The sequence below is a fragment of the Microtus ochrogaster genome, linkage group LG7_11 (genome assembly GCF_000317375.1).
Source record: "Microtus ochrogaster isolate Prairie Vole_2 linkage group LG7_11, MicOch1.0, whole genome shotgun sequence".
NCBI classification, from domain to species: Eukaryota; Metazoa; Chordata; class Mammalia; order Rodentia; family Cricetidae; genus Microtus; species Microtus ochrogaster.
The window spans coordinates 20,039,839-20,059,415 of NC_022032.1; the positions used below are offsets into that span (position 1 = coordinate 20,039,839).

At 43.7% G+C, this 19,577-nt stretch overlaps 1 protein-coding gene across 2 annotated transcripts in view; it reads left to right on the plus strand.

The window, feature by feature from the left end:
• The window catches only part of Irf2 (interferon regulatory factor 2), a 107,306-nt gene that overhangs the window by 1,182 nt on the left and 86,547 nt on the right, over window positions 1-19,577 (plus strand). The window contains exon 1 of one of the 2 annotated variants that reach the window (XM_013351955.2): window positions 467-536. The exons of the other annotated variant lie outside the window; for it this stretch is intronic. The gene's annotated coding sequence lies outside the window, so the exon portion shown is untranslated. Of the gene's footprint in view, window positions 1-466; window positions 537-19,577 lie in introns of those variants that run through there. 2 annotated transcript variants of the gene reach the window in all.

Sequence of the window (19,577 nt, forward strand, 5' to 3'; positions counted from 1 at the left end):
GCGCCCCCGGGCTGGCCTGGCGCGCTGGGCCCGACCCGCCTTGGCTACGGAACGGGCGAGGTGTGGGGGCGGGGAGCCTCCGGGGACCGTGCGGCGCCCCCGCGGGCAGGAGTTGGGGGCTGGCGAACCCTCGGGGGGTCTCCGGGACGCCGTGGAGATCCGAGTGCCCGCCCCGTGCCCTCCGACCCGCTCCGGGCGCCGGGTGACATTCGCCCGCCGGCCGAACATGGTTGGTGCAGAGCGGCAGCCGCCACTTCCTCTCCGCCCCAGCGGCCCGGCTCTCTGGGCGAGCGCTGCGGGCCGCGGCCAATCGCGGTGCCCGGCCAGTCCCCGCCACTCGGCCTTGGGGGCCGGCGCCCCTGAGTCGCCCGGGGAAGCCTCAGCGAGAGTGCAGGGCCCGGACGTCGCAGCCGGTGCCTCCGCTGGGCCCCGGGTCTTGGATCGTTGGCCACCCTCAGCCCCTCGCCCCTTAGGAGCAGGGAAGGGAAGGAGGCCAGCAGCCTCAGCCCTGAGCCAGGACTGTGCTCGGGCACCAGGTGAGACACCCGGGTCAGCCGGTGGAGGCAAGACCCTTGGTGATCGGCTGTAAATAAGACACTAGGGGTTGGCAGTCGAGGTTGTCACTGGTCCGCTGCCCGGTTTGCAGACCTCCTTAACCCCCCTGTGTTTGAAACAAGGGGACATGTTCCTCCTCCCCTCCTCCCTCTGGTGTGGGCACTTCTTGTCCTTGGCTGTGCCTGTGACAGGGAGGCAGAGTGGTGCCGGGGTTAGCTTTCTGCCACAGGCTTCCCAGTGGCTGGGACTCCGGCTGCTCCTGACGAATGGCTCCGGAGGGTGGAGGATAGTTAGATTTCCTGTTGTGCATTTTCAGGAATCACTGAGGTTGTCGTCAAGCCTGAAGTCATTTATTAGTTCTTTTACAGCGACTGACTGCAAATAACATTTGAAGTCTGTACTTCACTGGAGCTTAAGGGCAGGCGCAGGGACCGGTCTGATAGCCCACTGTTTACAGAAGGTGGGTGACTGGATGGTAGACAAGATGTACACCGCCTGGTCAGGGCAGGGCCCCAGAGGTCGCCCCGTTTAACTCCATTACTCGCACAAGTTAAGAATTATATGATTTTTCCTCATCTCTCTCTCTCTTTTAACTTGGAGTGGGGGTGTCACAAAAACAGAAACCAATACAATCTTGCAATCTTGTCTTTTCTAAGGCAGATTCTGGCAAATGGAGTATTTAGGACTTGAGTTGGCATCTCTTTTAAGGGGTAACTCTGGTACATCTATTGATTGACGGGACAAAGTCCGGAATTTCACTGTAATTGGTGAATGATTATCATTTACAGCCTCGCTTGTGTAAGAAGTCAGCTTTTGGCTGGGCTTTAAGATCTCAGAGATCTTGTCTGTTACTGATTTGTTACTGCTTCTTAAAATTAAACGTATTTCCTTCTCAATGAGTTGTCCTTTTTTTTCTGCTGACCTTCAAAAGTTAGGAAGAACTCCACCTATTTCAGACTGACTTACCTGTAAAAATACCATCTTTATATAAAAAAATGAGGGTTTGTAATCAAACTGGAAGCAAATTAAGGCAAAAGAGGAATTGCTATAAATTCTTGACGGCTCTGTGAACTATGGCCTTACTTTTCTCCTACCCAACCTCCTGAAATACTTCATTAAGCAAATATTTAATATACCAGAGCTAGTGAAAGCTGTTTAAATTTAGGAGTGGAATACTTAAAGCTTTGGATATTCAACATTTGATACACATCGATTTCCTTACAAACCCTTTTATTCTCAGCTTCATTTAGTAAAAAGCTGTGTTTTATTTCTAGCCTTTTCACTTCAGTTTTTAAAAGAGCAAACAGACTGCTGAACCAACCTCACAGGGGCTATCACATCCCAGCTCCCTTATCTGCCTTCCACCAAACGGGCTGAAAGTAATCAAGAGAGAACTTATTTATACATTTGGCAAATATTTGTGGGACATGAACTGCCCGATACAGTGGTAGTCTGTGTGAATTCATCTGGAAGCAAGGAGGACAGCTTCCTCAGCTTCTACAAAGGCTGCCTTCTAGCCGTGAGCTGACAACCAAAAATAAATACAGTAATTACCTTTGGGGGTTAGTCTCAGAAAGGTAATAATACATTATACTTACAGAGCACTTTGGGGAACAATTGTGATACTGTGCATGAGAGAACATTGTGAACATTTAAGCAATCTACAAATGTGTTACTCATTAACTTTCCAAGCTGTATTAGATTATTGTTAAGATTAACCTATATATATATATGTAAAGCTTATATGTACACACATATATATGTATATACATATGGAGGTGTGTGTTCTGGTACATACTTCTAATCCCAGTGTTAAGGAGGCAGAAGCAGGAGGATTGTGCGTCCAAGTTCAGGTACAGATGGAAACCCTGTCTTTAAAGTAAAAGTGGGGACTCACAATTAGGACGATACTTTTTTTTTTTTTTTTTTTTTTTTGGTCTTTTGAGACAGGGTTTCTCTGTGGTTTTGGAGCCTGTCCTGGAACTAGCTCTGTAGACCAGGCTGGTCTGGAACTCACAGAGATCCACCTGCCTCTGCCTCCCGAGTGCTGGGATTAAAGGCGTGCGCCACCACCGGCCATATAAAATAATGGCAGAGGATTAAATAGTGGGCGACTATTATATGTGAAATCTCAAGAAAATATTTAACAATGAAATACCATGTAAATGAAATTGTGTGTGTGTGTGTGTGTGTGTGTGTGTGTGTTTGCTAGGAGAAAAGTTAAGTGGTATCCATAGAGAGCAAACTGTATGGGAACAACTGATTTGGATGAATGTTTTCTTTGTTTACTTATACATCAATTAAATTACTTTATCATAGTGAACTCACATAAAAAAAAAAGCATACAACTAGGTTAAGGTAGCCACTCAAACAAATACTAGCCCAGTCCCAAACCCTCTGCATTTCTGTGAGCTTTTATACAGTTAGAATGGCCTTTCTGAAGACATGGAGCTTCACTTGGGGGTTTATACTTCACCAGTAATTCTATGTGTGTGCACTTATCTCCCACTAAGATGGAAACCTATAGCAGGGTTGAAAGTAGAGAACCATTAGCTTTATATCCTCTTTCATGACTCATGGTTCCCTCTGCCTCCATTCTGCTCTTCCCTATCACCTACGATGACCCTTTCTTGATCTCTTTTCTAAATAGCATTTGATACCCACACTTAGAGCTGTGTCCATATGTGTTACAGGTTAGGCTCTGAACATGAGAGACAACATCTTTTCCCTGTTTACAATGGAGACAATACACAGGTTGCACTGTGCTGTGGCCTGAGTTTCCTTCACTGCTCTTTCAGACGCGTTAAGTGATGGCTGCTACAGATATGGCTTAGCTCTTGTCTATATTTAGTTGCATTGTCTTTGTAGGGCCTTGGGACACTCGGATTTACCGACTCCTCAAGTGTTCAACACTCTGTGTGTAAAAATAATATGATATGACAGGTGAAAATAAACACCAATAGTGCATATTTATAATATACATAAATAGATAATAGATAGATTTCTATGAAATAACAGGAAGTATTAATAGTAGGGCCAGTTGTTTTCATCTGTATGGCATCCCACGTCCCTTCCTGAATAGAGGAGGGGATGAGCAGGACTTTCTACCTCTGTCTGCCCCATTCATGCCCTGCTCTCTCTGGCTTGCGTGGATTAATATTTAGTTAGAAATATCAGCTTAATGTATAACTGGCCAACTTGAGGGGGTGTTAGCTGGTAGAGATTGTAGCTGAGAAAGTTTGATCAAGCTTTGATTTTACCTCCCCACCCCACCCTGTAACAAATTATGTGTCGATATCAGATTTAAACCTGAAACTATTATTTGAGAATAAAATACTAAAGAAAACACTACCCAGAAAGATACATGCCCCAAGCAGCTGCCACCCAACTGTGGCCATGCCATGAAGATTCCCCGGGCTTTCTCTGAATTAAGTCAAAGGGCTGTCAGGAAGCCCTTTAAATTGATTTAACTCTTTACCGATTCACCTTAGGATAGATTCTCTGACACAAATTGTGTTCGTTTAGGAAGATTTAATGAGACTAGACTTCTTTTCACCACTTAGCCTCCTATGACTTCCAGTCAGAACTCCTGGCCAACTCGAGAAAACTATTCTCATCAAATCTAGTAAATGTAATCCTATCCAAACATAGGGAAACCCAGCATGTTGGCACTCTGGGCAGGTCTGTATTAAGGTGACAGCCATGAGGTACTGGAACCAACTGGTGATTTCCCTCAGAACTTCAAGTTCTGCTGGGATCCAATCATTGCTTTAAGTGAATAGTTAGTTAAACGTAGCAACAAACTTATTCACTTACCAAACAACTTGTGGACAACTGGTCATGTACAAAATTTTGTTTAGAGGAAGGTAAATGGGCTCAGAATCCTAGAATTCACTACACACACATACACACACACACACAATTTATATACATACAAAAGCATAATACATGTATATAGATGACTTAATTTCAAGTTCTGTTCATATATAACATAAACAAATTGATTTGTTTAAAATAATATAGATCACACACAGAGGCACACAGAGACACACACATACAACACACACATGCACACACACACACACACACACACACACATACACACACACACGTGTATGTGCCCTGAATTGAACCCAGAGCCTTGAGAATGTTAAGCAAGTGTTATACCCCAAGACTTGGAGATGACTTTTTATCTCTTTTATTCATTCTTTAGTAACTTCCCCTTTTGGGACCTTAATTTCCATAAAATGTGGTTAGATAGTTCTGTAATCCTTAGGGGACCAGGAAATACATTTGTTTATTATTAAATGACCAAGGGAAAGGAACATTTAAAAACCATTCAGGATTCTTTAGATTTGAGACTGGCTACAGTCCTCAAGTCTAAATCTTTCAGACTTGAGCTTGGCTATAATCCATAGTATTATAATACATTATAGCATATAATATATCTCTTCGCTCCATCATCATGAACCTTTTGTTCCCTAGAGTGTGCCAGGTCCCTCAATTGTGTGGCCAGGGCAAAGGTGCAGAACCATTCACTATTCCAGGATTTTTTTCCCAGGGTGAGTCTTCAGTTTTGGCTTTGGCTCAAAGGCTATGCCAAGCAAACAACAAGCAAAAGCCACTTGCTTCTACGTTTTACATATTGTTTTGAATAGGGCTCCCCTGTGTTGGTGCTGCCCATATTGACCTTAGTCATCCTGCCAAAAATGGTATTCACATCGTGGGTGTCCTACGCTGACTTTTCCATTCTAAAGAGTGAAGAAAGACAATGTCGTATGGTGGTGCCTCCTCGTGCAGGAAGGTCATAGTTATGGTGGGTTCTTTCTCCTGTCTTGTTTTGTTTCTGTTTTGGGTTATACTTCCCTTTGTCAGCTCTGGTAAGCTGGAAAGAACTAGAGCGGAGCAAAGAGACATGTGGAAACACATAGGAGAAACAGGAGGCTCTTGGGGGGGACTTCCTAAGCATTTTTTTTTTTAAATCTTAAGAACATACCCAATACAGTTGAACAGAGATCTTAATTTAGAGTTTTGTGTGATAAAAGCCTGTCCAGTTTTCATTAAAAAAAAAAAAACAAACGTATTTTTGAGCAACAAGTACTTCCCATGCCATTTTTTTGACATAATTTCTTTCCAAATGTACTTATCAACTTACTGCTATCTGAGCGACAGTATTGGATGCCCATGCTTTAGGCAACCAAAAGGAAGTAAACCAAAAGAACTTAATTGATCCTTAGTGAGCTTATGCCTATCGGATTTAGGGACAACCCAAAGAAGTCCTTTTGCAGACAGAAGATCTATCTGTTTTGGCCCTGTGAGCTTCACATCTGACTCACTCCCCATTTTATTGGGTTGACATTGTGAAGGAGAGGGAGGTGCATACAGATTGCTTTATCTCAGCCAATATCAGGCATTTTTAATTCTGTTCTCCTTATCCTAGATGTATTGAAGGTGAAGAAAAGAGCAGTGGTGAGCAGTGGTGAGAAGAGAATGTCCTGACACCTAACTGTGGTGTTGGTGGGGTGGTGGAGTGAAACTGGGGAGGATGCAGCAAGGGGAGAGTGGGGGAGAGAAAGAGTCGGCACTTGGTAGCCGAGGAGAGGGGAGAGGCAGAGAACAGGTAGAAATTGCACAGCTGACTTGAATGGCTAAGATTTATCTTTATTTCATATGTATGAGTGTTTTGTCTGCATGGATGTCTGTGTAGCGTGTGCTTGCCTGATGCCCGTAGAGACCAGACCAGGGTGGCAGATCCCCTGGAACTGGAGTTACAGATGGTTGGGAGCCTCTGTGTGGCCTCTGGGTATCAACCTGGGTTCTCTGGAAGACGATCAAGCACTCTTAAACATGGAGCAGTCTCTAAGGCTCCAAGTTTAGCATTTTAAATACTGTAAACATATCCCATGAAGTTAAGTTCCAGGAAATTCCTTTCATTGCAAAGTGTCAGACACACCGTGGAGTTAAGGAAGGAGAGGTGTGTGAGGTTGTTAGTACTTACTCATGGGTGAGTTGAAATGCTGAAGGAGCCCCCCTCTGGTTGTCTTTGGGGTTAGACCTTTAACCCTGTACAAGACAGAATGTGACATGAAATTGCCAGGCAGCCGCTGCCTCTATGCAAGTGAACACAGATTTCCAGGCGACTGTCTCTTGGGCATCGTCAAAGTCACCTTAGAGGTATTGATGTTGAAGTTTTGGGGATGGAGGGACAGAGACTCACACTGTAAGGCCCCTAAACTTTCTCTAGCACCCCCCAGAAGATAGGAGGCAACACAGCAAGTCAGAAACACTGTGGCAGCTCTCATAGGCTATGTCCCCCAGACTGCTCTTCTTTGATTGGGTTTTACTCTTCTCCCATCCCAAGTGGTTTATATGGAAGCCGGAAAGCAGATTGGACAGTATTGTGCTTCCTGCCAGATCAGGTCAAGAGTGAACTGTGAGCTCCTTAACTAGGTAGGTACCACAGGTCACCCACTGTTGGGAAACCTGGTGAAGCATCATATAGCTGAAGCTTTACACAAAGAGGACTTTTCTGGAATTTAGCTTAGTGATATATGCTCACAGTGTTGAAAATGTTAAATGTTTTAGCCAGGCAGTCACAGTGGTGAATACTTGCTTCCCTAACATCAGGAAGGCTGAGGCAGGAGGATTGCTGCAACGTTGAGGTGGTCTTGGGTACATAGTGAGCTCAGGGCTAGCTTGGATACAAAGTCAGACTTTGTTTCAAACCGAACAAACCTTAATGTAACAAGAGTTAAATGGTCTGTTCCATTAATGGTGTTTCTAGGAATCTACTTCCTTGAGGTGACTAGAGATTAAAACAAAGATTTATGGGTAAGGTAGTTTATTCAATTGGATTTCACTGTATAGAGACTTGTGAAGCTTTTGAATAGCCAATCAAGAGAAACACATGTAAATTATGGCATATCTGGAAAGTAGGTAGTTTTTAAAAGTCATACTTTTGGCTAGCATTTAATGAGGGGAAATATTTATCATACACTTATTGGCTGGGAGAAAAGGATATTAGATTGTACCCCTGCTCTTATTTTAGAAATTGTGCGAATTTTGTTTATGCAATGTTAAAAGATGCTGGAGGAAAACAGCTTGATAGTGGGATATATTTAACTCTCTTTAAATACCCTCCCCCAAGACACTTTGCGTTTGTTTAAATTTGAGTCATGACTAGAGAAACGGTCTCAAGACAGTGCTCATGTGTCCCCACTGACCAAACTCTAGCAAGTGTGAAATTAGAAAAAGGAAATTGGGCCAGGTAGTTTGGGTGCTTGCCTTTAACTTTAGCACTCGAGAGGCAGGGGCAAGCAGATCTCTGTGAGTTTGAGGCCAACCTGGCCTACAGAGTGAATTCTAGGACAGCCAGTGTTACACAGAGAAGCCTTGTCTCAGAAAAACAAATAAACAGAGAAAGAAAGACAAGCTAGGAAACTGAATGCTGCAGAGCAGGGTGCTAACTATTGACTTAGCCATTCTCCATCTTACTGTGCTTCCTTATACAGATCCAGGCTCAGAATTGGGACGCTCCTAGCCAATGCTGGGAGGCACCATTGCTTTGCTATGCCAAGAACTAGTAATGGTCTATGATGTTATCCCACGTGACAATTCTGCCTTACATGGTTGTAAATACCATAGAGACACAACACCGGAGAAGGAGACAAGAATTAGCGTTACTTACGAGCAAGTCAACGAGAGGATCAGTGCAGTATTGGTCTCCACAGCTAGACCCTGATGCATCGTGTTGAGGGCCTTGCATGCTGTAGAGAAACTGTCCCTAGAGGGAGGAAGGAGGAGAGAGGCATGAAGGGAGAGAGACAGGCAGGGACACAAAGAGAGAGCTCTAAACCTTTTTTCCTTTGAAATGGAGTGGGAAGGATTCAGGCTTCTTCTATGATATATGTCTCTTATCTAGTGATGTCCTCCGAGTTCTGTCCCCTATCCTTTGTGTAGTAGAAATTCCTGAGCAGACAGGGTCTTCTTAGCTTTAGCAGCTGGGGACTCTCATTAAGTAAGAGGTCTGGACTAGGCTCTATTTTTGGGTCCTGTTGAGGAGATAAGAGGTTTTTTTTTTTTTTTTTTTCCCCATCAGATAAGAGCAGTTCATTTAGATAAATGGCCACAGATCTATTTCTCAGGGTGTATGCAAATGTGGAGGTCTAGTGAGCATGCTCTCCCTATACAGCCTACCCCTTCCCTGGTGACTTCACATGTCTGTTCTTTATCTGTTGAAATATTAGAACAGTTTCACTCCAATTATGAATACAGTCCTATTTTATGATTGTGCTGAAACTTAGGTTAGGTATATCAATCCCTAGGCCAGAGACTGAAGAACAAAACCAAGGTGGGGGCGGGGAGGGAGGAAATTAATGAGGAGGACACAGTCCGGTACAAGTACAACACAAGCCATGTGTTTATTTCTTGGTTTTAGTATCTATATTAGTAAAGTTAAAGAAACAGGTGGAATAATAAAATTTGTCTGACTCATTACTTCCCAAATGTTAGTTACCACTTCAGTATCAGGAGTGCAAAGATAATGTTAATTTACATTTCTTTTTAATAGTAAATCTTTAAAGCCTAGTATGTTTTTTTTTTTTTTAAACCTGCACCTTGTCTTAATTTGACCTCGTTACATTCTGAGGGCTCAGCAGACACAAGAGGCTAGTAGCTACCATAGTTGATGATAAGGAGTGGAAGATGCTTAGAGCCTGGGGAGATGCTTAGTTGGGAGAGTGTCCACTGCACGAACATGAGGATCAGTGTTTGATTCCCAGCACCCACATAAAAAGCCAGGTCTGATGGTCCACATTTGTAATCCTGACACTGGAGTGCTGGAGACAGGAGGATCACTGCCAATGACAGGTCCCATATCAAAAAAAAAAAAAAAGTCAGACTGTACCAGAGGAATGATACTGAGTGTTTTACACACAAACACACACACATGAGTGATGCTGAGTGATCTCCTGATACACACACACACACACACACACACACACACACTAGTAATGCTGAGTGATCTGATACACACGCACACACAAGTGATGCTGAGTGATCTCCTGATACACATGCACGCACACACACACATACACACACACATACATGTGAGATCAGTGTCACTCCTGTGGGACAGTTTAACTTTTTTTGATACAGGGCCTGTCACTGGCAGTGATCCTCCTGTCTCTACCACCCCAGTGCTGGGATTACAAACGTGGACCATCAGATCTGACTTTTTACATAAGTGCTGGGGATCGGACTCTGGTCTTCATGCTTGGCAGTGTGTGTGTGTGTGTGTGTGTGTATGTATATATGGTGTATGTGTGTGTGCACGTGTGTGTTAGAGCGGGGTGTGTGGGGGTCTGGGAGCAATTTTAATATAAGAACGGAGCCTAGAAGGATCAAAAGGAAGTAGGTAAAGTCTTCTGCTTTAGCCAGAGGCTCATCCCTCTCTTCCGGCCTCTTACCATAAGCCTGACTTGATTTCTTCAGCTGAAAACAGCAAGCACTCTGAATGGCCACAGAAGCAGCACACAGCACGTGCTGTTCCTATGGCTTCACGCTGTGTGCATACCCGAGTGTTTGCGGGCCGCTGGGTGTGTTGTGAAAAGCTTTGGTTATTTCACTTTTCTCACCTCCGTGATGTGTCACTTGAAACCCGGGATCATGTGCTTCTCTGCATTCCTCGCAGGCACTTGGTGCGCCATAAGAACTAGATAAATATTTGCTGCGTTGATTTTCAGTTTAGAGCAAAGGTTAGCTCAGAAAAGCTGAAATCCAGCCCAGAAGGAGTGACGGAGCTTGGCTTTGTGTTAGAAACCTGTTGGTATGTGTATCTAGCACACAGGCATGGAGTCTCGTCACCTAGCGAGGGGCCTTGTCACTGTGTATAAGAGGTTCAACAGCCGTAAGATGAAAAATTGCTCAGCTTTTCTTTTTCGTACCACGACTCTTGAAAGAACCTGACATTTCATTCCCAGTGGTGATAGCTACACCTTTTTTGTGAATATAAATCTATTTGGTGGTAAACTGGAGATGGACTTCCAAGAGCTGCTGCTTTCTGCACGAATGAAACTAGCTGTACCTTTGTTATCGTCATTAACAAACACTTCCGGCCCTTAACCTGTGCAGTGAAATTCTTTGGAAATCAAGTGCGTTTTACAGCTGCCTCTGTTTGTTCCCTTTGGCTTTAATTGTTTGGGCTCAAGCACCAGACCTGTCTGCAGAGCTCGGGCAATTTATTTTTTACTGAAGCCAACCTAAGAAATGCTTAGGTAGCCTGTCGCTGCAAGATTAAATGTGACCTTCATGGAATCCTGTTAGCAGGGCCAGCAGCTAGAAACATAAAGACCAAACCAAACCCTTCAGCAACAAAACTCCCAGCTGTTCAGTGGGGCCAAAACTTCCTGATTACTCTCCTCCATAAAAACGCAGCAGATTGGTTTTAAGTGAATTCCAGTGGGTTTAGGGATTTGCAGCCGGCAGAAGAACAGAAAAATATAATCTCACTTTAGAATAATAATCCGGAAGGCAAGCCTACAGTGAGTGATTCTTAGGGGTTCTGGGATTTTCCTTGTATGGAGAATTTAACTTCCGTGCACAGTTGGCCTCACCTTTCAAGGTAAGGAGCCCATAAGCGGGATGGGAAAACAGCAATAGGGAGAGCATGAGCTTAGGGATGTGGGGCGTGCTGGTACCTGTGGCCATGTTGAGGCTCCCTTTTCTTCTCTGCACTGTAGAGTGGAGGTAGAAGCTCAGGGAGCCTGTAAAGGAGGCCCTGGTAGGGATGGTACTTGAACTGCTTCTACCGCTTTGAGGTACGCTGTACTGATGATACTGGCATTCATACAGTGGCAGGAGAATGTTCTAGGAGAGGAATTGCTGGGGCCAGGCAGCTTTAGGGCAGCAAAAGATTGTTTATGGATTGATTTAGTAGTTTTTGAAAATCAGTACATTTACAGTTTGGGAGATGGGCTAGAGGAAGGCGCTCGGCAGAAAGAACCAACTGTTCCGTTCATGCGCTGAGTCATTTGCTGAGGAGGGAGATGGGGTTTGACCTAGCTAGGTACCTCCGTCCCCAATATTGGGGCACCTCAGTTGTCTATGGAAGGATCACTTGACTAGGCAACTAAAACATGGTTTTAGCAGCCACTAGAGATTACCTATGAGTCCAAGGGCCACATCACAGCTCTCTCATCTTGTCAGGGAAGCCACAGTGAGCAGGACTTCTGATCGGTGTATGTATCTCCTGGTTCTAGAAACCAGATTCTTGGTAGATTGTAGAACAGGCCTAAAATCATAGACTGTTTTGATGTTGCTTTCTGCATCCCATGATGCTTCCACATGTAGTGGTGGCCATAGAGCTCCTGTCAGGGGCCTGCTTTCTCTGAGGAAACATGAGGATAAGGCTGGTAGCTGTCCACACAGGATTCTTCCCTTTCGTTGAGGGTCGATGCAGCCGCTGATCCTGACTAAGCGATTCCACCCCGAATCTCTCCTTGAAGGCTTGTGCCAAGAGAACCCACCTCTTGGAGAGACTAGTGGGGCTTCTCCAACCTGAGCTGAGAGACCATCACTGTGAAGGGAAAGCTAGCCTTTAGTTGATCCAAAAAGCGTTGCTCTCCTCTCTGTGTGCGTGTGCCTCTAGTGAATACTTCAAGTCATCTATGCTAAAAATGATTACTTTTCGTCAGAGAAGACCAAAGGCGACAGTGGCAGCAAGTGGCGGATTTACAAATAAATGTCTCCTTGTCACCTCTCAGTTGCAAAATTTAGGTCATAAGATTTGCCGTCCCAGTTATCTTTAAGTGGACAGTTCAGTGACCTTAAGATTATTTATAATGTTGTACAACCATCGCCACTAACCATTTCCTGAATTAAAAAAAAAAATCATCCGAACCAGAAACTCTCTTCGTATTCAGCAGTCACTCCGCTTTTCTCGGCCCTTGGAAGCCACCGTTCTCCTTTCTCGGCGAACTTGACACCTCATGGTGGTGGAAGCGTTCCACGTATGTCCTTTTTTTTGTGTGTGTGTGTGTGTCTGACACATTTCATTCAATAGCCTGCTTCCTTTGTTCATCCAGGCAATGGCATGTGTCAGAATCTATCCCTGTTCAAGACCTGGCATGTGTCAGAATCTATCCCCGCTCAAGACCGAAAGATGTTTCCATGCTTTGTTAGTTCAGCACCTGTCGGTGGATGCAGGCTACATCTTGGCTCTCCTGAGCAACGCTGCTGCGAACATGGCTGTAGACAATATCCACGGAGGGTATTTCTACCTGGACATCTCTCCATTTCTCTGACCTGCTGTGCCAGATGTCTGCTATGTGGCCATCTCTCCACTAAGACACATACTCCTCTCCCTCTATTGGAACCCTCCCCTTTCCTGCAAGCCTCTCCCAGGCCACCTCTCCAGGTGTTTTCTTCTTACCTGCTCTAACCACTTGTCTCTCATCCTCTCTGGCTGTCACCCAGGGCTGCCTGGTTTGTCTACTGTTGCTACAGAGGCCATACTGGTGTGTCAGAAAGCCCTGTAAGCCCTAATTGGCCCCTATCACATGGATAGGTATGCCTCTCTTCTGTCATTTAAGACAATTCTCTCTGACAACCCTCTCAGTCAGCCTGGGGACACCGGACTAAGATTCTTGTCACCACAACACTTACGAGCCTCGGCCCCTTTATTCTCAGTTTCCTGGGAACTTCCTGGCCTCCCCCTAGGAGCCCATAGTCCCACAGCTTCCTTAGGTAAGCCCTTCTTGGTCTTTAAGATCCTAGAATCCTCCCTCAGATGGCATGGCACACCTCTCTATGACCCTGTCCCTTCTGTCTCTCAGCTCCCTCCTCGACATCTCACTGCTCCCTCGCACCCTCCTGGGCCTGACATGACCCTTTCTCTCTCCCTCCTCAGACTCACAGACTTTCCTAAAGCATCACTCACTGTCTTACTGCGAATGGCTTGGCCTCAGTACAGCTCAGTCAGTGGCCAAAATTGGCACACTTCATTTTCAGATTCTCCCTCCTGGCAACAACTCCTGTCCCTGCGCAAACAAGTGATCCCCAAATCTCTTATATCTAAACTTTCTCTTCCCTACATTTCTAAGAATCTCCTTTTTTCTATGATCTTTCTACTTTCCACTCTTACAAGTTTTTATTTCTATGATTTCTTTGCTCTTTTCTCTTGAAAAAAAATCTTTTAAGACTTTACTGTAAACCATTTCAGAATTTGTAAGTTTATTGGGTATGGTTAAAAAAACCTGTGACCAAATTTAGCCTAAAACTTACAGAGAAAGGCTTATAGTTCAAAAGCTATACCTAGGTAATCTTTGTTCACTACAACTTAGTATATATGTGATTCAATTCTTATTTAGATTATGATGTATATGTAACTTGGATTTAACTCTTGTTTAAAAAATAGATCTACTAGGAAAAGTTGATGCTTTTCAATAGCAACCATGTGACTTGCTTCCATCATGACTGATCACTTCATCAGAATAAGCAAGCATGCGGCTGACAGCCATCTTTACTAAGGTTAAAAGAGTATATGCTGTGTCATTTCACCACTGTCTTGATTAAGATAGCCACGTGGCATAACCCAACTAAAGCAACACCTATAAAACTTCTTAGTCCTGTTGAGTCCCCTGCTTATCATTGTACCTCCATCTTAGACTAAGGAGGCAACAGTGTGTCTCCAAATTGTCCTGAATTAGGATGCATTTTCATATGATGATACATTCCTAAGGTTATAAAGATAAATACTCAGGCTAATAGAAACTAACTTAAAGGTGTATGTCTAACTTCTTGTGTCTTTGCTAATTGTTCAATATTAGATTTCTAAAATTTTAGTTAAGGAACAATCTATGTTTGATAAGTAAGGTTTATAAATCCTTAAGGTCTACTCAGGTTAACAGTAATTGATCTAAAGGTCTATGTCTAGTCTCTTTGTCTTGGCTAACTTTGTTAACTTTCAGCTATTTGGATAAGCCGAGTCATACAAGTAACTATGATACTCTGTAACAGTGCACTATAAACGGATCCGAAAAGTAAGGTTTCCAGTATCTATGTGAACTACATTTTTGGTCTACTAAAATCCCCACTTTCTCTGGGAACTGGACTGGATTTATGACCTAAAGTTTTATTATTGATGCTTAAGGATCTTCAATTAAATTTCAACTCAAATTTTAAGGCTCAAACTTAATAGGGTTAAAGCTATAAAATCCTAATTTTATAAATGCTATGAACTTGATGTAAATTGTTAAAGATAATTAAGACATGCAAGTTAATGCCCAGTAACCTTATAAATGATCAAATTATTTAGTGTGTCCAGAACTGTGTTCACAGTCATGCTAAGTACAACTGTAATCCACCTACAGGGACAAGCTTTATTTAGTTTCCTGTATATGTTTGCAAGGTTAAGCTCAAAACAAGTAACTAGAAGCAAGGTTTGTTCAGAATCAGGTACACTCAATAGATAGTGGTCCTCAAACTCTTCAGAGATGTGCTGAATATGGCATTCAAAGGGTTTAATGAAGAAAGCTTTCCATGATAGACAGAAATGCTAGCTCCTAGTGGCGATAGTAAGGTCTCCAAAGAAGACAATGGGGCATGGACGACTCCACCTGGATTGTGGTGGTTCGAACCACCGGGCAAGACCTGATCCATGTCTCTCCCACTTCCGGGACCCTGCCTAAAATGTGGGCACTGTTGGATTGATTGCCTACTCTGCCTCAACAATGTAGGTCAGTTTTCCCAAGTTCCTTCTCCACAGGAAACATCTCTTAGATTTCCTGGGTCTGGCAGCTGAAGGCCTATGCTGCCCTTTGTGACAATAGAAGACCAGCCTCTACAGAACTATCGAGGAGCCTAGGGTAGCTCTTTCATTTAGCTGATATATACATAGACCATTTAGATTATATTTCTTGCTATGGCTTATCCTTCTCAGATCTCTGATGGTGTTGGCCGCTAACTAGATTTGTCAGTTTAACATCAGCAAGCAAGCAAACCAGCTCCTCCCTGAAGGCTGCAGCTTCGTGGCCAGTTGACTTCCTATGTAAAGTCAGGCATCAGGCCTCGCTTTTCTAGAGCTACTAGGTCTTCTGTTGAAAAAGGCAGACACAGCGTTTCCCTTGCTGGAAGACTTCACACAGAAAAAGATAAACACACAAGACTAGTTTCAATGTAGCTTTTTACAATTTCTTTATTTAAAGGAATTTGCTTTGTAGCGGCTTCTCTCAGTAGTCCACCACCTGTGTCTTGTAAATGCCTGAATGAGAAGAAAAGGTTTAAAGTTGATGTCAGTTGTGAGGGTGGAAGAAAGTGTTTTAAGGTGTGTAAATGCAAGTTGTAAAAGTCTACGGAAGGGATTTAAGGTATAAGAAAAATGAGAAATGTTTCGGATCCCTTTCCTTCTGCCAACACTATTATTTTTACTAAGACTTCAAAAGTTCAGAATTTTACACTAATCAGCAGAACTCTGATACACTATTAATCTACGCCTGTTAAAGCAGTGATTGCTAATAGCATAGTCACGAGTTCGAAATTTTAAATTTCTTTCGTCATCCTCTAAGTATAGACTTAAATGTGCTTCTCATTGTACTGACAATATCTCTGTCCAGTCTATATAAACTGTATAATCCAGCCGTCTGGATAGAGGAAAGAATGTTCATTCTTTTAACCACAAACCATAGCTTTTGCTATGACTCGAAGGTGTGAGTCTACTGATTTTTCCACGATGTGGATTTCACTACAGATTACAAACAGTGGTAATATCTAAAACTTTTATTGTTCCTTTTTATTTTTATAAACTTAAAAAAAATCTTGTAAGCTTCGGGAAATCATGACTTGTATCCACCTGTCACAGGACAAACAGACTCCAGATAAGTGCACCTGTCAATAAACAGCCTCAGTTTCCCCACCTGCCTATTTCTGAGAGTGGGATCTCTCTTGATCCCATAGTCTTGGGACTCCAAGTATCAGAATTTTGGGCCTGGAAGTTTCAAGTGTACACCCAAGTTAAAAATTTCCCCCAAACTTCTTAACTTTACCTCCTGTCTCTAGTCTGTATGGGTCCCCACTCCTCCGCAGGTTTCCAATCAGCTGCAGACCTCCCCCAAACTGCCTGTAATGCTGCAGCCCTAGGTCCTAGCTCACAGACTGCTCCGGGGCTTGCCTGCACTTCCCTAGTCCGGGCTGGTCCGGCAGAACCTGGGCACAGAAACAGCTGTGATGTCCTCCAGCCCTCCTCTTTCTTGTATCTCAGCTTTCCCGAACCCTGCTGGCTCCCGAATTTCGCTAAGAAGCATTACACAAGAGACTGGTTTGCCCCTTATTATCAGCATAAAGGCTGGAATGTTAGGTCCTAGGAACCACTGAACTGTTTTACATACTTACTGTACCATTTTCTTTTTATGCTTCTGCTTGAAATGCACATCCGTTCTAAGGACTTTGCCTCTTTCCCAACACGTGTTGCTTTTTAGGGACTATTTGTACTTCTCCTTTTTAAATAATCCTAATAGATGTGAGGGGTTCCTCATTATGATATTTTGATTCCCAGTTCCTTAGTAACTATAGTGGGGTAGAATGTCTTTTCATGATGAGAAATAGCTATTTAAATTCTATGCCTGATTTTAAGTTGTTTATTTCTTGGATGCTCAGCTGTTAGATCCAATCATTCTCTTGGTAGGTTCCAGATGACATTAAAATACGATCTGGAAAGTGAGCCTCCCAAATGAACTGCTGTTAAGTGTTGATAAAAATGCACTTTGGGCAATATTTTAAGTTACTGATGAATGAAGTGCGTGGGTACATGGAAAACCAGGAAAAAGTTCTCAACTTCCCCATAGAATGGGGATTTCTTTATGCATTTTTAAAAATGATGTATTTTATATGTATGATGTGTGTGTGTGTGTGTGTGTCTGTGTGTGTGTGTGTGTGTTGCCCATGTATGTCAGAAGAGGGCATCAGATCTTCTGGAGCTGGAATTATGGGTGATTGTGAGCTACCATGTGGGTGCTGGGAACTGAGTCCAGACGCTCTGTGAGAGCAGCAAGAGCCCTTACCTTCTAGACCATCTCCCCGGCCCCTGAATTAGGGGTTTCTTCAGTGATAATAGCCTGTCTTGCTGTCCAGGCTCTTATTTTGTTGGACTGTGCATTAAGTGCTTTTTTTCCCTTATTATATTTCAAGTCCCATCATTTCTATAAAGAGGGGGAAACATCAGGGGAATGTGCATGTGAATTAATTGCAGCTAGCCCTTGCTTTCAGGATAACTGCTTAGGCCTGATAAGGAAGTCCATTGGACCCCAAGGTTCTGTTCTGTGACACGATCCTGGGGGAATATGAGTAAGTCTTTGCTCACCCCAGATAGCGGACTGGTGACAGGCCAAGGTACGGGCACCACCATTGTTCACCTTGAATCGATAGTTTATTGGGGTCACTCACAGGGGGTGATTACTCTCAGGAGCATGCATTATTCGAAGGCAGGAACATCACTGAAAGACCAACGTAGCACGGGCGTTAACTCAGGGAAGGGGGAACGTGGCACAGCTTACTGGCAGCTATACTGCAATATCTGTATCTGTTCTATGTTATATTATACTGCTGTTTTATATATAACTACTATCCTAGATATGACATCTACCTGTGTTATATTATACTCTAGCTATAATCTCTCCTCAGCTATCCTTATTGCTTATGGGGAGGAAGGGGTCTTGTGAATCCGTTACATTTTTGGGACTCCCTGAGACTGGCGAGTTATTTAATGTCCCGAGTCTCCAGGAACTTTGCTATAGGAGGGAGTGTTTCCATTCAGATGAAATGTCCACACAGGCTCAGCGCTTGCACCGCATCCCAGGGGGAAGCTGAGTCAGTTCAGCCTCGGAATAACAATTAGGGGCTTAATAATTTAAGCCTAGCCCTCTCTGTAATGGCTTAGTACCACTGTGTGGATGGAAAAAATGTATTGCTGTAATAACAGCCCTGTTAAGCAAATAAAGGCATTTGAATATTTGTTATGAATCATCAACAGAATGAGGAACCTCTTGTTTCTGAGACAGAGTCTCAGTATGAAGTTCAGGCTGGCTTCAAACTTGTGATCCTTCTGCCTCAGCCTGTGTGCAGGTGTCTGCCACCATGTTCAGTTCCAGAGTGAGGAACTTGTCACTTTTTCTTACAAGAACTGTAGCATATGAAGACATTAAGTGGCAGGTCAATCGTGATAGCAAATTCATTGTTAGTTGAGATTTATGGTCTGCTCAAGTATTTATTTCGTTCATTCTCTCTGGGGAAAATTGATTTTGTTGAATAGCACAGCCTGGCAAGTTAATGTGAAAATAACTCATCATGAATTGTAAATATTGGGAAAAGACACACAATATCATATCTGATACAATGTGGGGTAGTAGAAGTGTCAGAACCTATTATTCCCCCTTTTAAGGATATGTATCTATTTTTATTCATAAGTGTGTGCCATCATGTATGTCTCTGCTTATAATGTGCATGCAGTGCCCATAGGGACCAGAAGTGGGCATCAGACCTCCTGGAACTGGAGTTACAGATGCTTGTGAGCCACTATGTGGGTGCTGGGAGCTAAGCACAGGTCCTCTGCAAAAGCAGCCTGTATTCTCAATTGCCATTTCTCTAGCCCAAGGGGCGAAATTCCCCCACCCTGCAAGAATCCCTGAAATGAGCTGTTTGAGCAATGACAGCGATGAGATGAAGCTGAAGCCGTCTCTACACACCGCTTTAAGGAGAGCTCTGCATGGGATGAGTTCCCGCGGCAGGTCCTTGTGAGCAGCTGTGTGTGCAGTACTGCGCTGCGAAGAGGCACAGTTGAAAAATTTCCAGCCATGCTCTCCGAGATCTGAGAGTTTAGCGAAGGAGGAGGCAGGTAATAGAACATCTGTGGTGACAGAAGATGAAGGAATGTGAGCATCGGAGGGAGAAGCATGGCAGGCCTGAAGCTCAGGGAGGGAAGAGGGAGGAGGTGAGAACTTGGGGTGTGCTCTGTTCACAACTTCTGGAAGTGG